The following is a 6,671-nucleotide window of genomic DNA, read 5'->3' as shown; positions in this document are numbered from 1 at the left end:
GTCATGAAATAAAACTGTCACTCTGTAGATTACTACATTTTAATTCCGTGAGTACCCGGTTTAATCCTTTAAGTTATTCATCATATATTTATAAAATCCAATTCCATAAACATATACTTTAGTAACTTCTTACTAAAGTGGTTAGGCCTAACTCTCTGAATAACAAACCCATTAAACTTATCTCAAGGGAATATTTTGTATCTCCGTTAAGAGACTATGAATTCCATCTTGAGAATATATGTTCCATCAACACTAAATGTGGTTGCCCAACATACTGAGATTTTGACCGTAACTATAGATCTCACTCCTGATATATCAAAGTGACCTACACTTCATGATCAGGTCCATTATCCTCTCAAGATTAAAAGTTTATGTAAATATAAGTCGTGAGTTTATTATTCAATTGACAGTCGTTAGGAGAATAATAAAACTCACAGCGGTCCAGTTCAATATGTCTTAACTCTTAAGACATATCAACATACCAACTAGAAATCTCTATTTCCATGATCAAGACAAATCATCTTAGTTGATATGTTATAGTCTTCGCAGATGAAATGTCCAATTTCATTACCGACTACGAACTACATTTTGAGTTTACAAGAAACTTGTAATTTACATCTTCTGTGACTAAATCACATACAATGAATCTCATTGACTATATGATAATGTCCCAATATTCATGTTACCATTATTTTTAGATAGTAATAACATAACTTTATTAAACACAACTTTAAGTCATACATAATGTTATAAATAATAACATACATAACATCATACAATAGGATTTAAGGGCACTAATCCTAACACTATATGCCCATAAGGTGCTTGGTAGCTCGTCTGACCATTTTCCCTTTGCCCTTCCAGCTGAGTCTTGATCAATTTGAGCAAGGATCAATTTTTAACTGATAGGCCAAGAATATATTGACCCCTTGTGATGAATTAATTGATTAATTAGCCAAGTTTATTAATTAATCAAATTAACATGCAAACGCATGGTAACAAAAAAAAAATCACCAATTAACTAAAGTATGCAGTGGAAAATAAATTGACACGGTGATTTGTTTACGAATAAAGAAAGCGTACATAGCAAAAACTCCACCAGGTGATTTTAAGGTCACCACTCTTGAGAATTCACTATTATCACAACAAGTGGTTACAAGTAAAGGAATCTCAGTACCTTATACCAACCTACAATTGAACCCTTACCCCAATACCCAATTGGTCTTGTTCTGTAGTGACAATCTCTCATTTTCAATGCACGACTCCGAGTACGTGACTAACCAATTACGTAGATCCTAGTACACAACTTCAATCACCAACTAGAGAAGTTTGTTGGCTGAAAAGTTCTTCAGTTCATCGCACAATAAAGATCACGAAGTTGCTTGGTCACAAAACCCTTTGGTGTACAAACACAGTAGCTTCTTTAAGAACTAGGGCAAACTAGGTTTTCGGTTACACTTGAGAAATTATGCTCTGGTGCAATTGTGCTCTTTGCTGTGCAATCTGATATGGCCCTTAAAATAATCAATTTATATTTCTTGGGTTGTGAGAAAAGAAAGTCCAAACATACAACCATGGATTGATTGAAAAACAGACTAGAAATTCTAAGTCTCATAAACCTCGATAAATACCCAATTTGTTGAGCTGCTGTCGAGCCACGGGCTAGAACAGCTTTTCAATTCTCGATAGATGCTAGCTGTCGAGCTTTAATGAACAACACTTTTCACCCTTGAATCTTGGACAGATTTGCATGGCTTTAACACTTGAACTTGAATTCTTATTCCTTGAAGTATTAAACACATCCTAGATCTACCTAATTACAAGTAAAGTGCATTTTGTCAAAGGATTAGCCAACTACATAAAATAGTGACATATGTTCCTAACATTGAATCACATATGTCCTAACAGTAACCTCAACTTGCCCATTAGCTTGTGGATGAGCGGGTAAAGAGTAATGGTTCTTGATCCCTAACTGATTGCAAAAGTCTCTAAACACATCGTTGTTGAACTGTTTGCCATTGTCAGAGACGAGGACCCTAGGGATCCCAAATCAATAGATGATGCTCTTCCAGATGAAGCTATAGACATTTTTCTCCATGATGGTTGCCAGTGGTTTTACTTCTACCCATTTGGTGAAGTAGTCGATCCTTACAACAAGGAACTCAAGTTGTTGCATTGCTATTGGAAAATGTCCCATGATGTCCAGTCCCCACTGAAGCGTTGGCACTTGTCACATGTCTTTACGTAGGATTAGGTGTCCTTCTACATTGTAGGCCAATAGTACCCTGCTCGTATGAGCTTGTGGACCAATGATTGCGCCCTTAAGTGGTTTCCATATACCCTTTCGTGAACTTCCCTCATGATGTAGTCTACTTCGTCGGGAATCAAACACCTTAGGTATGGTCGGGAGAAACCTCTCTTGTATAGTACATCCGCTATTAGCATGAAGCATGCCGCCCAAACTTTCAATCGTTGGGATTCATCACGGTCTTCGGGAAGTGTCCCATTCTTAAGGTAAGAGATGATCAAAGTTGTCCAATCAACACCTTTTGGGATCATTTGTATCTCCAATTCCTTAATGGCAGGGGACTACTGAACGAAGGATAGGACTTGTCGATTGACCACAATGTGTTCCGCAGATGTAGCTTTGGCTAATCAATCGATGTGTTCATTTTCTTCTCTCGGAACTTGTAAGTATTTTACCGCAAAGGTTTGATTCATCCATCTTCTAATAAGGTTGAGATACTTCTTCATTCGTTCACCCTTGGCTTTGTAATCCCCATTGATATACCTGACGAAAACCTAGAAGTCGTTATGAAGGACAACTGATGAGGCCCTAGCTACTTTAGCCAAATCGAGCCTGGTGAGAATGGCTTCGTATTCAGCCTCATTGTTAGTCGTCGAGAATTGGAGTCGGACAGCACATTCGATGATGTCCCCTTTAGGGATTAAAGGACCATGCCAATCTCTCCAGCATGTTTGTTGGACAAGCTGTCCGTTTGAGCCTTCCAAGGGGTTGCTCCCCAGTCATCAGTTTCGCTTGTCGTGAATTTGGTGATGAAGTTAGCTAAAGCCTAGGACTTGATCGCGGTCCTCAAGTGGTACTATATGTCGAACTCACTCAGATCTATTGCTCATAAGACCAATCGTCCGACGGCCTCTAGATTATCCATTGTTTTCCAAAAGGGCTTGTCCGTTTGAACCACTATGGTGTGTGCTTGAAGTATGCTCTGAGCTTGCGGGCTACTGTGATCAAAGTAAAGGCTAACTTTTCCATGGGGGGATATCTCTCTTTAGGCCCCCTTAATGCTCTTCTGGTGTAGTACACGTACAATTGTACGCGATCTTTTTCTCAGTTTAGGGCTAAACTGACGGTAGTGGAGGATATGGTCAGGTATAGGAAGAGCTCTTTATCTAGTTTGGATGGACTTAGGAGCGGTGGGGACGCTAGGTATGCCTTCAACTCCTCGAATGCCCTCTGACATTTGTCGGTCCATTCAAAAGCTTTCATCAAGATTCTGAAGAATGCCAAGCATTTATCTGTTGCACGAGACAAATCTTTTGAGTGCTGCAATTCTTTCATTTAGGCTTTGTACCTCTTTGACGTTCTTCAAGGGGCTCATCTCTAGGATTGCTTGGATCTTATCAAGGTTGGCTTCAACAACCCGTTGGGATACCATAAAGCCAAGGAACTTTCCCGATGATACCCTGAACACACATTTACTGGGATTGAGCTTCATTCTGTAGAGGCAAAGAGTTTTGAAAGTCGCCTTAAGATCATTCAAGTGGTGGTCCTCTTTTTTGCTTTTTACTAACATGTCGTCTACGTATGCCTCGACATTGTGTCTGATCTGTCAGATGAACATCTTGTTTCCGAGCATTTGGTACATTTCCCCCGCAATCTTCAATTTGAATAGCATGACCTTGTAGCAGAAAAGGCATTAGCTTGTGACGAACGATGTCTCCTCTTGGTCAAACTCCTCAAGCTTGATCTGGTTGTAGCCAAAAAAAGCATCTATGAAGCTCACCAACTGATGTCCAACCGTCGAGTCTACAAGGAGGTCGACCTATGGAAGGGGGTAGCTATCCTTTGGACAGGCTTTGTTTAGGTCGATGAAGTACACACACATCGTATACTTCCCATTTTCCTTCTTAATGATTACTATGTTGGCCAACCATTCAGGGTAGTAGACCTTTCTAATGAAGCCTGCATCTAACAGCTTGTGAACTTCTTTCGCTATTGCCTAGTCCCTTTCTTGTACGAAGACCCTCTTTTTTTGTCGGACGGGTGGAAAGGATGGGGAGACGTTGAGCTGATGGACCATGATATTTGGATCGATCTCGAGCATGTCCTCATGGCTCTAAGCAAAGAGATGTCCAAGTTTTCCCTTAGGAAAAGGATCAATCCATTCCAAACCGAAGGGTTGGCTTGCGTGCCAATGCAAGTGATTCAATCTGCATGTTCTTAATCCAGGGAGATGGTTTCTAATCCCTCCGTCAGTTCTACATTCACTCGTTGCTCCTCAATGTTCATGGTGATTGTTAGGACATATGTGATTTGATGTTAGGAACATGTGTCAACATTTTATGTAATTGGCTAATCCTTTGACGAAACACACTTTACTTGTATTTGAGTAGATCTAGGATGTGTTTAATACTTCAAGGTACCTTGTTTCAAGTCCAAGTATTGAAGCCATGCAAGTCTGTACAAGATTCAAGTGTGAAAAGTGTTGTTCATTAAAGCTTGACAGCTACCTCGACAGCTAGCATCTATCGAGACTTAAAGAGCTGTTCTAGCCCGTGGCTTGACAGTAACTCGACAGATAAGGTATCTGTCGAGATTTATGAAACTCAGATTTTCGAGTCTTTTTTTCATCCAATCCGTGATTGTATGTTTAGGCTTTCTTTTCTCACAACCCTAAACATCTATAAGGATTATTTTAAGGGCCGTATTAGGTTACGCATTGCCAAGATCATAATTGCACAAGAGCAAATTGTAACTGGAGACCTAGTTTGCCTTAGTTCATCTTTCTTATGAAGAAGCTGTTGTGTTTGTGCACCATAGGGTTTTGTAACCAAGGAGCTTCTCGATCTTGATCGTGTGATGAACTGAAGAACTTTGCAGCCAAGAATCCTTCTCTAGTTGGTGATTGAAGTCGCGTACGAGGATCCGCGCAATTGGTTAGTCACATACTGGGAGCCGTGCAATACAATGAGAGATTGTCACTACAGAACAAGTCCAATTGGGTATTGGAGTAAGTATTCAACTGTAGGTTGGTATAAGGTACTGAGATTCCTTTACTTGTAACCGCTTGTTTTGATAATAGTGGATTATCAGGAATGGTGATCTGAAAATCACCTAGTGGGGTTTTTGCTTTGTTAGTTTTTCCCATTTGTAAACAAATCACTGTGTCAATTTATTTTCCACTGCACTTTAGTTTATTGGTGATTTTTTTGTGCTACCACGCATTTGTATGTTAATTTGATTAATTAATAAACTTGGCTAATTAATCAATTGATTTATCACAAGGGGTCAATACATTTTTGGCCTATCAGTGATCATTTGTTCGTCCATCTCCAGCATGGCTACATAGCACCCTGGGCCCATTTAATCTCTATGAACCTCACCTACCTTACACTCCGTAGGGAACTTCAGTAGTAGGTGATATGTGGATGTGGCTGCCCTCCACGCGTTGAGCTTTGGTCACCTGATGATGGCATTGTAGGTTGACGAGCAATCCACTACCAAGAAGGTGGCATCCTTGGTGATTTGTTGAGGATAGGTGCCGATGGTAACCGACAACATGATGGATCCGACGAGCATGACCTTTGTTCCACCGAAGCCTACTAGAAGGACGTCCGATGGCACACGTCGTTCCTTGCCAATCCTCATTTGTTGGAAGGCCGGATAGTAGAGGATGTCAATTGAGCTCCTATTGTCTACCAAGACTCGTCGGGTATTGTAGTCTACTATAGTCAGATTGATCACCAACGCATCGTCATAAGGGTGGTGGACTCGTCAGGCATCCTCCTCAGTGAAGTTAATGACCGGGTCATCCATCCAAGTAAACTTAGGTGGATGATTGGTAAGCTGAAAATTTTGCACCATCCGTAGGTAGGTCCTCCTTGCCTTCCTTGAGGACCCGACCATTGTGCTCCCCCCGACGATCACTCTTATTTCTCCAAGTGGGGCCTTGGGTTGTTCCTCGATTAGTCGGCTCGGCTCTTGATCCATTGGTGGGTTTTCTCCTGCTCTTTCTCGCCCTACGATCCATTGCAATTTCCCGTGTCTAATGAGGGCTTCTATCTATTGCTTTAAGTCATAGAAATCGAAGGTGTCGTGCCCATGTTCGCGGTGGAAGTGATAGTACTTATTTCTCGGCCTTTTTTTTGGGTCGCCCTTTAACTTATCGGGCCACGTCAAGGCAAGGTCATCCTTAATCTGCATCAGGACCTGATTGAGTGAAGTGTTTAGCAGAGTGAAGTTGGCGATTCGTGTTAGGATTAGTGCCCTTAAATCCTATTGTATGATGCTATGTATGATATTATGTATGACATTATGTGGGACATTATGTATGACTTAATATTGTGATTAATAAAGTTGTTTTATTATAATCTAAAATAATGGTAACATGAATATTGGACATTATCATATAGTCCATGAGATGCAT

The sequence above is a fragment of the Castanea sativa genome, chromosome 11, assembly GCF_040712315.1.
Source record: "Castanea sativa cultivar Marrone di Chiusa Pesio chromosome 11, ASM4071231v1".
NCBI lineage: Eukaryota > Viridiplantae > Streptophyta > Magnoliopsida > Fagales > Fagaceae > Castanea > Castanea sativa.
This window is presented reverse-complemented; position numbering follows the sequence as displayed.